This window comes from Ambystoma mexicanum, chromosome 9 (genome assembly GCF_040938575.1).
Source record: "Ambystoma mexicanum isolate Mex_15411 chromosome 9, UKY_AmexF1_1, whole genome shotgun sequence".
NCBI lineage: Eukaryota > Metazoa > Chordata > Amphibia > Caudata > Ambystomatidae > Ambystoma > Ambystoma mexicanum.
In genome coordinates, this window is record NC_090931.1 from 535,128,152 (window position 1) to 535,143,671 (window position 15,520).

General features: G+C 49.5%; 1 protein-coding gene across 5 annotated transcripts in view; it reads right to left on the reverse strand.

Moving 5' to 3' along the window:
* The window catches only part of BRIP1 (BRCA1 interacting DNA helicase 1), a 2,318,009-nt gene that overhangs the window by 523,004 nt on the left and 1,779,485 nt on the right, over nucleotides 1-15,520 (reverse strand). The window lies entirely within an intron of this gene.

The window sequence follows — 15,520 nt, forward strand, 5'->3', positions numbered from 1 at the left end:
GGAGATCAATCTCAAGTATTAGTGCAACATGTCCCATTTGCCAGAACCCCAAGCAATTTAATTTCAGCAACTTGATTTTCTTGAAAAGGTTAATGACAAGCTTAGAGCTAGCCTAACATTTTCTTTCACAACTGAAAACTGTCTTTATTCAAGATACAATTACCGCGTGCATATCCCCAAGTGTACCTATCCAGAAAGGTTTAGCCCTACACGTATACGTCCGCAAACCCCGCCAGCACACAGCCATTTCCTCCACACTTTTACAGTGAGAATAATATTGGGTTTTAACTTCACAACCTTCTCGTTGCTCATTAATGCTTGCCCGAGGGTGCTTATTGCTATTTAAACAGAATGTTTTATGAACCGTAATGCATCAAAAGCACAGGACATTTTGATTGCCAGGTGCTTCTGGCAGTTTGTTTCAAAATAAAAGAACCAAAGTATTTCGTAAAAGCGTCACCTATAAAAGTTAACCAGGAACTTGTAATGATTATCGAGGCACTGTGCAATATATTTTTTTGAATGCTGCTTGTTTACGAAAATAAAATATGGAGACAGACAGATTACACGCACACTGGTTTGGGAGTGCCCTGTTCTACGAGATGGTGCCCACTCGGCTGGAAAGCGCACAGCCAAGTTTCAGCACACTGTACTTGACTTAAAGAGAAATATCCATTTAGACATCACTCAGTCTAGTCACATCCACAAGGGCAGCTCAGCTCCGAAATATTACAAAATTCTCAGGATAAGAGTACAAACAGCAACCCCAGAGACGTGTTTGGCTCGGCTTGTTTTAAGTAGAGGAACTCCCTGTTAGGGAGAATTCTCATTCTATGGCTAATTTCCCTCACCTAGTGAGTCCGCCAGCAGCTTTGCTGGATTTCTGGAATTAATTTTTTCCACTTGGTAAGAGTGTGAGCCTTTTGCCCGTTTTACCAGTGTTTTGCCATGTGTAGTTCTACTCCTTGTGTGTTCTTGGGCTCTGGAGCACACCACTCCATGAGCCCCAGTTTTGTGTGTGTTACACAGCACCTTCAATGCAGTAACACAGGGTTGTCTTTGAGACTTCCCTCTGACTCCATTTTCTGGGGCTGACTACCGTCCCCCAGAAATAGGTAAAGTTGCCATTAACTTTACATAGTCACCTTTAAAAACTACAGACCCAGTACACCCCATCTTACATGGAGTATTGGAAAGGGTTAATTCCTATCCCTTTTCGTTGGTGCCTCCCAGAGCTTGGTTTTGCTCTTTTAACATTTAGACTTGGCTGGTGGAAGTGGTACTTACCCTAACTTTTCTACCGCGATTATACTATATAAAAGTGGTATTGTTCCAGGCTATTATATTAGCCTCGGACATAAACCCACTTCACCAAATACTCTTTCTTTTGGCTCCGGTCGGGTTTATTAGCCATTTCTTTTTGTTAAAGTCCTTCTTGTGTTTTACTTTGCACGGAAAACCATTGTTTGCCTTCTTTGTTCACCGTCTTTTTGCGGGTTTCTGCAGAGAAGCCCTCCTCTTGGCACCTGGGTGTCGAGGTGGGCTGAATGTGTGGGAGGGGTGTAGTCACCCCCTGCACAGGGTATCCTAGGAAACCCAAGTCTCACTTTGCCATGATTGGCTGGGGTGGTTGTACGGACCGGACAACCCCCCTGCTGCGTGATCGACAGCCAGGCTGAGTGAATGGGGGATTTTCGCATAAAAGGCAGGACTCTTGGGCTGGAAGTCAGAGTCGTAACTGGAACTATAAGGAACCGAAGAGAAGCGGAGAAGAAGACGGCTGCTGCAACTACCCAGTCCCGGTGAAACCCTTTGACGACCAGAAAAGATCCAGTCTGGAGTCTTCTTCGCTTGAGCCTGGTGGGGTCAACCAGCTCATCTTCCACAGCCAGAGGATCCTCATCATGGTCGAAATCGCTGCACACCGCTGTAGTGGTCCGGATAGCCATCTGAAGAACCTCTCCTGTTTTAAACCAGCGCACCTTTTATTCACCGTCGCTGCTGCTGGCCTCATCCCTAGGTAGTGCAGCTCACTCCAGACGTCCTCCTTCTTGTCCCCACGACTGAAGAGCCAGGAACTGTGAGTCTGCAGGAAACTACCTGGAACAACTGCTGTGGCACCAGCTTCATCTGAGAATAAGGTACTGTGTCCGACTTCGAGGAACTAGGGTGAATCCCTTTTCTCCTCATCCAAGGCTCGTCCTTGTCTTTTCTCCTTCTTATAACTTTTGCTTCCTCTTTTGACAATATCCAAGGCATCCTTGAATCTTGAACTGACTGTGTGATCCTCGACAACAGGAACCCTGTTCCACCTAACACTGGCGCAGGCCTGTTGACTTTTATCTTTGGGTTAGAAAGTGTTCTCTGATTCTGTCTGCCTTGAAAAAGGTATTGCTGATGATTTTTGCCCCCAACTCTCTTTTGGTAACTCAGGTGCTAAGTGTAGTTTTACCCCGCGGGTACGCGTATCTTTAGTAAGACCGAACTATCATTACTGTCAAAAAAAGATCGCATATGTATTCCCGCTAACGTCTTTTGTTTCACAACACCGGTCCAGAAAATCATAAGGTACTTACCTTGAGTTCTTTTATCCAAAGTGAATTGGTTGTGTGTAGTGTATTTTACGTGTGGTTCTAATTTTAATAGAGGTGAAGTGTTTTGCAAACAGATGGTCAAAAATAAATGTACTTTTACTTTTTAATCAAAAACCTTGAGTCGGTGTTTGCTCGAGTCACAGTAATTGTGGTTCCTTTGTGTAATCTCTACTATTGCTCATTTGCTCTTGAGATAAGTCTGGCTGCTCCGGTACTGCTACCACTTTAACAGTGTAGTACAGGCTTGTACCAAAGGTGAACTTGTATTGCCACTTGGTCTTAATTGTGTGTAGTGGTCCCTGAGGGCACTGCACAGGATTCTGCCTAACACTCCCATATATTTGCAAGCTTTGATAACAAACCCTGCAAATGGAACAGTCTATCGTAGTCACCCAAATGTGAGAGGGCAGAAGGGGGCGGGGTTTGCTGCAAGTTCTTAGCTGGAAACGATGGGCACCCAGAATGGGTTTCGGCGGGGGCCCCCCTTAGTACCGACATCCATCATTGGGGCACGGCGGTTGTAGGGGGGGGCAGGACCACGCCCAAGCATGGCTCCGCCCAGGGGAGGGGGTGGGTGACCTCACCATGGTGCGACGGGCAGGCGACAGCCAGAGAGCCTATAAAAATTGGGCTTTTTTCTTGTTGCTGGAATATTTGAGGTGAGGGATCGCTCGCTTTGAAATGTGTGGGTGCTTAGCATTGTGAAAACGCGTGCAGGCAGGGAATGGGGTGCAACGTGGGCATTTGGAAGACATAAGGTTATAATTTGGATAGGTCGAATATTGGTGCATCGTAAACGGCGTGCAGGGAGGGGAGGGGGTTTCAGCTTATAATTGAAATATCATGCTTGAATCAGGAAGGAAAATGAACAGTGGTGCGGGGAAGAGTGGTTAGATGGCTTGTTATGGTTGGCTAGAACGTGGGAAAGGTAGGTGCTGTGCGGGTAAGGTGTATCAATTGTTGTAATGCCCAAATCGATCAAGGTATTCATGGGTCACGTGGGGCTGGCTTAAGGAAAAAGGAGCCAGCTTAAGGAGTTGGCGTTCGGGGGGGGTGGCACGATTTGATGTTTGGTTGACGGGCGAACGCGAGAAACAGGCACAGTGTTTGCTAAGGATTTGAGTTTCACGGGGTCCCGGGGTCTAGGTCAAGGTGGACATAATTGGCCTATAGGTGGGAGTGTGAGGGCGCTAGAGGGCAAGCACGCCTTAGGAGCAAGCCAACCTCAGAGCGTAACGAATTACAAGGCGCTTTTTGAGCCTAGCTTGGGCCAGATCCCTCTACCCCCCTTTTTTAGCAGGGGAGGGGTGCTCTGGCTACTGCCACCACGGAGGGTAGAGGGGGGGCGGGGGAGACCTTTTGGAAGAAAACAGGTGCAGGACATCTCAGTTTCAGCTGGCAAGGGTATTGGTAGAACGGAACAGTGAAGGTTACGAGTGCAGGGCCAACAGACCTTCTTAGGAAGCAAAACAACAAGGAGCAACACAGGCGCAACCTGCAGCCCTGACATTGGGAACTTCTGGGTACCAGCAACCCATTAGCGCACTATAACGGATACGGCAGCAAGCAGGCTTGCTCATCAGGCAATGCCCTGGGTTGAGTGGTGCAAGTCAGGCCGGTGGGATGGAAAGGGGGGTCAGTGCTGGAGGAAAAGAGCGTACACAGAGGGGCAGAGGGGATAGAAGGTCTGGTCAGCTGCCCAGCAAGGGTAGGAAAGGTCGAAGCCCTCAGGCCAAGGAGTTTAATGGGGGCACTCTGTGGCGTCTTGCGGCTCACCATGATTTCTTTCATCCCCCCAGAATACGCCGGACAGACGAACCAGCAAGGTCAGGAATAGTGGCTATTAGTACAAAAGTTCAGAGTTGGAAGAAAGGTCACCATGTCTCAATCGCAAGCCTGGACCTGGTCGTGGCAGAGGGGCAACTGGAAGTAGGGACAGTAAAGGTGGAGACAGCCTTTTCGCCACCTCGGGGACAGCCACTGGATGCGGAGGGCTGAGTCAGATTTGTACTGCTGGCCAGGACCGTAAGATGGGAAACAGATGTGGCCAGGATGGGGGGCCCTTAGCCGGCCGTGGAGGCATGCAACACCCCCAGCTGGAGCATCCCCCTCCACCCACTCCAGCACGGCATCTCGCACAGGGGGTTGAGGCAACCAGGCAGGTTCCCCGGCTGCTAAACCTGAGGAGCCTGGTGACGCAAGGACGGACAAATGGGTTGGGGCACCACTACCAGTGGACGGCTGCTCAGGCAGTGGTTTATTGGATCATGTTCACAGAGGGTATGACACTCTGCAGTCAAGTGCGGGCAAGGTTAAGGCTGGGAAGAGGGTGGGGCCGGAGGAAAATCTGCAGAACTGGCTGGCGGCATTCAGAATAATGACGCAGATAAAAATGGAGAAAGTCCCCGACCAGGGGCCAGCCTTATACCACTACAGGAATTGCGTGGTGGAGGAGCACAGGAAGTGGGGAGGAAGAGCTTGGCTGCTGAATGACCTAAAGTTCAGGAGAAGCATGGAGGGCGACCCCAGTTTGAGATGGGAGCATAAGAGGGTGGAGGATCCGTGGGCTGGTGAGATGGGTGACCATGGCCCACAATAAGGAAGCAGTCAAACAAGGGTGGTTCACGCTCAACCAAATGATGTAAGTGGCCAGGATGTTACCTGTCTTAGTACTAATAAAGTGTTTATCTCTCTTGAACGAGGGCACCCGTGTTTATACAGAACATAATTTCCATCCCAAACAGCAATCACAATATGGCAATGAGGTTTAATACTAATTTGAAATATGAAGTGCATGAATGTGGGTAACTCAATTAGGTAGGTCTTGAGTTAAGACGCAACTATCGCGAGGAAGGTTCGGTTAGACAGAATTTCAATCTATGGAGCTGAAAACCCAAATCAATAACTAATAGCTATATGGAGCCGCAAGCTCCTCTTCTACAAGGTCATATCATGATTTCCCACCCCCTTACCCTCCCAGGCCCCAAAACATTGATCCTAATTGGCAGAAGCCGGCGGAAGCCTCCCTCCACTACACACAGGGTCGTAACTCCTGGTTCAATAAGTGTAAAGGGATATAAAATGGAAAGCAAAGGAATATAAATTTAAATGGAAGGAAACCATGTTTACTTTGGGTAGAAATTACACCCAGTTGACGTGGGCGGGGGCCTTGGGGCTCATGGGGAGGGAGTAGTGTGGGGGAAAACTGATGGAATAATCGAAAAGGAAATAGGTTTAGTGAAAGAAATTACGCAATTGCTTACAAGTGAGGGCCCTCCTGGACGGGATCACAATGGCCGGGCAAGGCCCAACACGCCCCCCCGTTGGAGGGGGGGCCTCCTACAAAAGGAACCATACGGTCAGGGGAAATCCTCACTCCAGCACGCGACTGTCTGGACAGTTGGCCATCCTGTCAGAGAGCGCAGACACGATGGAGCTGAGTCGACAAGGAATGCTGTCACGCAAGGGTGACGGCCGGGGACAAGGATCCCCAGCACAAACCTTCACGCCACCGGTGGAGTCCAGAGGGCAAGCTTGTCTGTTGTGAATGGAATGAATGGGGGCAGAAGAACAGTATTTGAAGTATAGCAGGGTTTTCTGTACAGCATGAGGCGACCAGGTGCCTGAGGGGGAACTCACTGTCGCCGTTTGCCTGCAGTGAGTCGTAGCAGAGGCACTGGTCGCAGTGATGGGTTTCGGTCAGACACGCCCAGCGGATGTTACATGGTGTTCCCGTTAGAAAGTACTGGCGGATACCACAAGGGAACTGCACAGCCATCAGTTTATTAGGGACGGTGCCCAGGAGTATTAGACTCAGGGGAGGCCCAGGTTAAAGGGGAGGGTTAGGGGGCTTGGAAGACCTTCCAACTCCAACGTGGATGGGGGAAAAAGGGGAAGTGCATCGATGAAAAAGAAAAAGGAGAGTAACAACGAATACAAAGGGAGGGGAAGGAAGGAAATGATGTACAGTAAACGGGGCTCTGGCGAGTAGGATGGAAAGTGGGGGGGGGCCTGGGACAAGGGGTCGGCTGGGGGTGGTAGGAAGAGAGCTGGGGAATTTTCAAGTGACAGCTTAGGGAGAACTCAGGGTAATGCATGGGAGGGGGGTCCTTGGCATACGGTGGGAAGAGGCCTAAGAGGAGCAGGGTGGGGAGCTGGGGAGGACCTTTTTAGGCTAGGGAGAGTAGGATGGGGAAAGAATGCTTGGGATCTGGGGAAGGTAGCTTTAGATGGGGCTCGTGAGAACCTGAGGGCATGAAGGAGAAGGGGGGGGCCTCAGGGGGATGGGACAACTAAGGAGGTGGGAACTAGGGCAGCCTAGGGTCTCGATGGAAGGGGAGGGGAATTCATGGCATGACAGGCTAAGGGAAGATCGCTGGGGGGCGGGGAAGTTGGCAAGGAATAGAGAGACCTCCAAGGGAAGAAAGGGGAGGGGGAAGAAGGGGAATTCAAGAGTAAGGAAAGTATGACGGGGGAAAAAGATAAGTGGACGCATCCTAAGAAAGGAGCCAATGCGAACAAGTGACAAGGAAACGGAAATGGAAAGAAAATCAAGAGGCATCCTAAAATAGGAGCCAATGAGGAAAAGTCACAAGGAAACAGAAATGGAAAGAAAAATTGACTTAAATAGAAATGGGAAAAGAAATGAAAATAAAATTAAAATAAAATGGCCAAAGGGTAGAGAGGGACAGATAAGGAGGGACGGGGCCCTCGACGGGTCCTCAAGGACCAGAAGGGGCGGGGCGGTGTTGAGTAGGCTGCTACTGCTCAGCGCATAATCCTGAGGGAGCGGCGAAATGGAACACCTGTAAGATAACTCCTGACTTTATGTAAGTTAACAAAGTTTGCTGTGACAATTTTTCGCCCACTCAGTCAACTGGTCATGCCTCTCATTGGGTTGCAGGGGGGGCGGCTCCAAGGGAAGAGGGTAGCGGGTAAGGAATAACAATAAGCAGGGGGGGGAGTGCATGTGAGCAGCTTATGTAAACGTCCCCCCACTGAGACTGTCAGCGCTAAGCTGTAGACATTCATGTGAGTTTCTACAAGAAAGAAGAGGATAACTTTATGGGCAACTCGTGAAGCTACGTTGCAGAAGAAAGGGTGGCATGTGGTTGACAACGTCGGACTGTTGTGTCCCAGCTCAGTGACAGACGTTTTGAGTGGATCACGTCAACAAGGAAGTAGAGACGGTAGAAGTGTGTGACCAGAAAGGGAAGAGACAGGTGCGGGAGAAAAGATGTTTGCACTTCTGGTAGTGCTGTTGAAAAATTAAAATAAAGTTGTATGACACACCTCAACTGGCTATGGGGTATTCTTAATAGCCAACTCTCCTGGCAAAAGAGACCGAACAACCTGGTAACTAGATGAAGCAGTCATCCATGCACCCAGCCTACCGCCGCTTGCACTACAGTGACAAGCAGAACTACTATGCTTGCTGAGCACAACCATGTGCCTACGTAGCCAGAATTCCTATGCTAAGCGGGACGACTCTGCTCGCTAAACACAACCGATGCATACACGCTGCAACAAATGGTAACAAGCTCCAGATCTCAGTTGGTTCCACGCAGCCGAAAGAGGGTCTGTCCTCTGCCTCGGCCAAAAGGCAAATGAATGGGGCCCCATTTAATTCACTCCCACAAGAAGAACATGACTCAAGCGGCCCGGGCAGCTATCCAGCGGTCACTCCATATGCTGCCAGCCACCAAGACTCCCAACTTCCCGGATGAGAGCTTTGCACCTCTTGTTCCCTAATTCCACCCACGGTCACCCACAACACCATGTGTGCCAAGTAAGCACCTGCTCGCAGGACATATGCCTCCCATCTCACTCCCAAAGAGCACCATTTCGACACACAACCAACCTTTAAACTAGTCACCAATCTGATTGCGGGCCGCTGTAGTCCGAATGGATAACTACTTCCAGACTTTATCAAGCCCATGGGCGATGAGGATACTACTGCCATGGACGACATTTTCACAAATATTCTGGGCCAAGAAGAGCATTTTTAATTATTAAGACCCTGCCCGTCATTGATAAGCAGTCCTACGGTACCTTAATAGCTGTGATTAATGATACATTTACCCAATAGGGACAATGAATGCTATGCATTTACCAATGCTGACAACTGGCTCCTGAAACTACGGACTGATTTGTTCTCCATCTACAAAACAAATCTCACTGCCACGTGGATGCTCTCTTCGATGAGGAAGCAATTCATTTTTGCATTATTAGATGTACATTCTCCATCTTTCGTAAGCACCTTCTGAAGAAACCCCTGCCAATAACTGAAATAATTGACCTCAACATAATTTAGGAGAGAGTTGACGCACAAGCTGTCACCTTTGAGAAAGCAAAGAAGAGTGACATCTTTGCTGTCACATCTGCCAGATCCCAACCTACCCGGCCTCAAGATAGACAGCGACCCAAGAAACCTGATGAAACGCTTTGACAGCTATATTCCAGATGCAGATCGATGCTCTTACAAAAAGGGAAATACCCCACCATGGGCTAGAAATGCAGCAGTTGCGGTCGACATAACCACTTTAAATCTGTACTATAGGAGATATTTATGCGGCATCAACCAATGCACGGACTTCTTTCCCTCCCCAATCAAGAGCACCACACCAATATACCCGTTATACAATTCACACATGTCCTGTCTATGAAACATATTAAAACACGACCAGCCGTCACACCTGTGCAATAAATAAGCGTAGATTCAGGCCGGTGTGTCGAAAGAATAAACATTTATTCATGAACAGGAAATTAATATTTGCACCAAATCACAAGACAAGCCACCGTGGCATGAACTTCAATACAAAGCAGTTGAACACTATTCACTTTTTGATAATAAAGTCCACAAATATCCAAAACTCCACATATGTATTTTCCAGCCTGCTCATACAGGTTGAATAAGCACTTCAGATGATGGGTGCACTCGCCATACCCTTAAATAACCGAATTGCGCAGCACCCTGGACATGACAGAACAATATAACTTCACATTATAGTTTGCAGCGGTTTACTTTAACGAACATGTAGCACTTTGAAACATGACAAGATCATACGCTTGGCAATATACTTTACATGGAATTTGATATAAATCACATGAACACTTTTTTATTTGTATAAAAGCAATGTCACACACACACACACACACACAGTGTTCTGTATTTTTATCTCCCTGCACACTTGGCAATGCGTTTTGGATCACAACAGATTTTTAAGAACAAACACTTTTTATGCATGTAGAACCCTTCTTCCTTCACACCTATGCACTGAAGAATATTGCTTCTACCAGGAGTCACTTTCTCACTCTCTGTAGAGAGTGTGCTTTTCAAATGATATATGATATTTTATTTATATCGCGCTCGTACACGAAGTGTTTCAGAGCGCGACAAGGCAAGGGAGGTGAACAGGGGAGTACAAAAATAATGATCTTACTAGGCCCAGTGACATTGAGAATGCGCAAGTGCTTGGGAGAGGGAAAAGGGGAAAAGTGCATGGAAGGGGGGAGAAGTGGAAAGTGTGAAACAGAGGAGACACAAAAAAATAATAATAAATAAAAATAAATAAAGACAATAAAAGGTGGTAGTGCAGTCAGCAAGTGGCAAGTGCTGGCTTTAGCCGACGGGGTATGTCAGCTAAGTGCATAAGCAAAACGAGTGGGGGGACTGTATGGCTACAGATACAGGCCCCAGTGCAAGAGGTGGCCTGGAGGCAGTGCAGGAGGGTGGCAGGGTGAGCAGGTACCTGGGCCCGGAGGACAGAGGGTAGCCAGGTGCACAATTCCGAGAGAGAAAACAGATCAGCAGGGGAGAATGGGGGTGCAAAGGCAGAAGCAAAGAGGAAGGTCTTAAGATGCTTCCGGAACCGGAAATGGTACTCTTCAAGTTTCAGAGTGGCAGGGAGGCTGTTGCAAAGGGAGGCCCAAGCGGAAGACAGCTCTACCCCCAGCTTGTTCCTTTAAAAAACGAATGACCCGGAGGGAGATAAGAGGTAGAGGAACGAAGAGCTCAAGTGGGGAGGTATTTACGGAGGGATAGTTAAAGGTATTTGGGCCCCAGGCCCCAGAAAGCCTTGTGGACAATGTAGAGGGTTTTAAATGTAATCCTTGAATCCACAGGGAGACAATGAAGGGATTTCAGAGATGGAGAGATACGATCCCAGGGCTTGAGGCCAATGACAAGTCTCACAGTCCTTTTCTTTTTTTTTTTTTTAAACTTTTATTTTTGCTGGCAGTGGTAGATGACATACACACACATTAGGCCGATTATGAGATAACAGTGCAAGACAAATGTAATACATGGGGATGTACATAGGTAGCGAGGGATGACCCCCAAGATGAGGAAAGCAAAACAGTGTTGCAGAGAATTCAGTACATAACAGTGGAGACCTAGGGAGAACCGACACCGGAGGAGGGGACATCAAGACCGTTAAGATAACTGTTGAAGGCAGTCCAAATGTTTTTTGGCCGGGAACGGAATGGGAGAGTAGCAATATAATCTTCCTCACAGTTTCGGGACCAGGTCAGTAGATTCAGCCATTTCTGAAAGGTGGGAGGAGCAGCACATTTCCAATTTTGAAGGATACATTTTTTGGCTATTATACAACATATATTCAAGAGTTTGGCCTCCCCTCTGACCCCTTCTTCACCCCACACTCCGAACAACACCCCCATCGGGTCAGGCTCAATCGTCACATCGCAAATTTCGGACAGTGTTTTAAAGATCTCATCTCAGAATGGGGCAAGTTGGGGGCAGTCCCAAAACATGTGGAGATGGCCAGCGTCTTCCGCTCCGCAGCGGGGGCAGAGCCTATTCAGCAACTTGTATTGTATTGTGCGGTATCGGAAATTCAGGGATACCTTGCCGGTATGGGAACACAATTTACCCCACAGATGGTCTGTAATGTCAACCCCCAGTTCAGAGGCCCAGTCGTCCCGAGCCCGTAAGGGCGGTGGTGTGGCAGCTGTGAGTTGGAGTTTATATAGCGATGAAACTACCCCTCGAGCCCCACCGGAGTTGGCGATATAGGCAACAGCGGGATGGTCAGGGGGTTCGTTAGGGAACACAGGCCAAGCGGTCCGGAACGCTGCTCGGAGTCTGTAGTATTGCAGCAGTTCCAGCGGTGTACCAGAGTGGGATGGCTTCCAAGTCTGTGGTGTTATAAACACCCCATCCGGATAGAAGTCAGTTAGGGCCAGGTATCCTAGGGACCGCCAGTGACTCGCCAGGGCTATGTCATTCGTGGGTTCCAACCCGGGGAGCTGCCAGGCGGGGAGCCACTTATAGTATGGGTGTTCCGCGGAGCCTGCAGCAAACAACCGCCCCCAGGCTGATAGTGTGGTCTGGACTGGATCTATAGGTGAGTCAGGTACGTACCGACGATGTAAAATTAGAGTCATGATATTTGCGCCGGAGGCAGCAAGGTTTTCAAGCTTGACGTGCGGGCGAGGGGAGGGTCCGGGGTACCAGTAAGTGGCAAATTGTGCCTGCGCTGCTATCCAGTATCGCATCAGGTCAGGGGCCGTGAACCCGCCTCTGTCGTAGGGCAGAGTCATATCCCCCCACTTTTTCCGCACAGCACCGGAGTGCCATAGGAACTGCGCACACAGCCTGTGCAGATCAGTGAAGTATTTCCTGCCAGGCCATATGGGAACATTTGTGAATGTGTACAATAATTTGGGAAGCAGTATCATCTTAACCAGTGATAACCGCCCAGCAAGTGACAACGGGAGAGGGCGCCAGCGCGCAATCTTGGTTTCGGCTAATTCTGCCACTGCTAGGTAATTGCTAGTCAAGAGAGTCTCCTTGGTCAAAGACACCTGAACTCCCAGATATTTAATCCCGTTGGGGGACCAGCGGTGTGGGTATTCAGTGGCCGGCTGGAGCGTGGAGTGTGTGAGGGGGAAAATTTCGGATTTGGTGTAATTAATAGTAAAGCCTGAGTATGTTCCGATACGAGTGATGTCCCGAAGGAGAGGGTCAAGGTGGAGATCTGGGCTCCTGACGAACAGCAGGATGTCGTCAGCGTAGAGTGAGATAATTTCGGGTGTACCCTGGAGGCGTATCCCTTTGCATGAGTGACGCTCCCTGACATAGTCCGCCATGGGCTCGATGGCAAGGGCAAACAGGATCGGGGAAAACGGGCAGCCCTGTCGGGTGCCACGAGAGAGAGGAAACAAGGCAGATGTTTGGGAGTTGACGCAAACCCTGGCGACTGGGGATGTGTATAATAGTTTGATGTATGCGATCATCCCGGGTCCGACGCCCATGTTTTCCAGGACCAACCACATGTACTTCCAGGACACCATGTCGAAGGCCTTCTGGGCGTCCAAGGTGACCGCCACCGCACACACGTTTTGATTGATACGAGCCATGACGTTAAGGAGCCGTCTAATATTGTGCGATGTGGATCTACCAGGGACAAAGCCGGATTGGTCCTCATGTACCATGTATGACATAATAGGAATGAAACGATTGGCGAGCACCTTGGCGAAGATTTTCGTATCCAAGTTCATGAGTGTAAGGGGCCGATACGAACCACAGTCATCGGCTGGTTTGCCAGGCTTGAGGAGAACCGTAATAACGGCTTCACGTAGAGACGAGGGAAGGCATCCCAGCCGGAGGGCCTCATTCCATACCTCAAGCAATTCGGGTCCCAAAATGGCCACATGCTCCTGAAAGAATTCAGCCGTAAGCCCGTCGGGGCCCGGTGCTTTCCCCTTCGGAAGACTAGATATGGCCTCCACCATCTCATCTAGTGTAATGGGGGAATCCAACTGTTCTCTCGTTGCCGGGGAGATGATAGTGGTGGGTATCTGGTCTAAAAGCTCGCGCATATGGGATTCGCTATGTTCAGGGGGTTGAGAGTATAGTTTGGAATAGAAGCTTGTGAAGACCTCCAGTATGTCCTGGTCGGACCACTGAGTCGTTCCATGATTATCCTTAACACTGGTAATGTGGGCTTGGCCCCACTCCCCCCTGGCCAGGGCAGCGAGTGTCTTGCCGGGTCTATCTCCCTCACCGTATTTCCGTGCAGCCTGTGGACGACTGAAGTACTGCACTTCCCTGATTGCCTGTTCATTGAAGATCTTGAGTTCTTCACTGATCTGGGAGAGTATACCAGGGTCAACGGAGGCCGGGTGGGCCCGTTCCAGGTCTCGTAGCTTAGTTTCAGTGCGTGATAGGGTGGTTCTTATGGATTTGAGTACCCCCGCCTCCCTAGAGATAGACGCCCCCCTAATGAAGACTTTGAAGGCGTCCCAGCGGATCCCCCGGGTGGTGTCCTGTGGTGAGTTGTTGTCAAAGTAGGACTGGATATCTGCAAGTATGTCTGCTCTAAAAACTATGTTCTGTAGGGCAGCAGATTTAAAGCGCCATGTGTTAATAGTGGGGGCTGGCATGCCCATGTCAACAGACAACAGGATCGGTGAGTGATCAGATAGTGTGCGAGCGAGTATACATGTCTTGGAAACCCTGCCTAGCATAGGACCAGATAGTAGGAATAGATCGATCCTGGACGAACTGTCGTGGACCGATGAGTAGAAGGTGTATTCCCGTGTTAACGGATGTAGAGCTCTCCATGCGTCATGAATGTCAAGTGTCTTGCAGTGAGATAGGAGTCTGCGCGCTGCGCCCGACGGGGGCCTGGGCGCTATGCCAGTCCTGTCTAGGGAGGTGTCCAGAATAAAGTTCATATCCCCACCCCAGATGATTTGCACATCCGTGTATCCTAGCAGTATGGAGACCACCTGGTCAATAAATTCGGGGGAGTCGACGTTGGGGCCATAAGTATTTACAAGTAGGAAATCTCTATTGGCAATGGCGCAGTACAGCACAGGGTATCTTCCACAAGGATCTATATAGCTCCTATGGAGGACAAATTTAAGAGACTTGTGGATCAATGTTAGGACTCCTCTGGCGCGTGTGGAATAAGAAGTAAAATATCTGTGGGGTCCCCAGGTAGGCGCAATGCTTCTGGCCAGTGGACCAGTGGAGTGTGTCTCTTGCAGGAGCAGTACCTTGCAGCCGTGTCTATTGGCATAAGCCATGATCCTGCGGCCCTTGGTGTAATTACTTAGGCCTCGGACATTCCATGACATTATCGTCACTGACATCTTAGCGCATCAGACAAGAATATCGCTAAACACAATACCCATGGAGGACAATCTCCCACTAGGTGACATTCGCGCCAGTGTCCCCTTCCGTGTGCCGCAAACTCTGTCTCCACAACCCCCGATCCCAGGGTGATTGTGATTGAGACGATTGCATGCATCTCTACGGTTTTAATGTACATCCCACGAAATTTGTTGAATTTCAAATAAAAGAGTGAGCATGCACAAATATAGGTGAGCCAGTGTGTAGCGCCCTGCCATTCCGCCACTGCCTTTTTCTAAAACATTTCCCGGGTAACAACCCATACCTCCCCCCACCCTCACTGCCCACCCCCAACTTGCAGTGTAAATCCCTTGCCCCCCAAAAAATGTGTCACCAACAGATCCGAATCTCCCCGAGGGGTGGAGTTCGGAGGGCGAAATCCAACAGGGATAAGGCCCATTCTGTGCCCAACAGGGGCACCGAAGCAGTGACAACCAATAAACCAAAACCGTTGCCATTGCAGCGAGGTGTGCTGTAGCCGTGTGGGCGGTTCTTAGACAAAGATGTAGGACAGCCTAGGCTGTCGTGAGTAGATTCTGCGATGAGCGGATCTAAAGACAGGAGTCCATGTCCAGCAGAGCTTTGCGGGAGAGACCAGAATGAAGGAAGTTCTAGGGTTCGTAGACAACACGATGCTCCGAACCGCAGGGGGAGCATTGTCCGCCGTGGTTGGGTCTAGTCTCAGCCCGGTCAGGCGCTGGGGGAGCCTGATGCGATGGATCTGTAGTGTGTTGTTTCCATATGCACGTTCAAGGTGACGGATGTT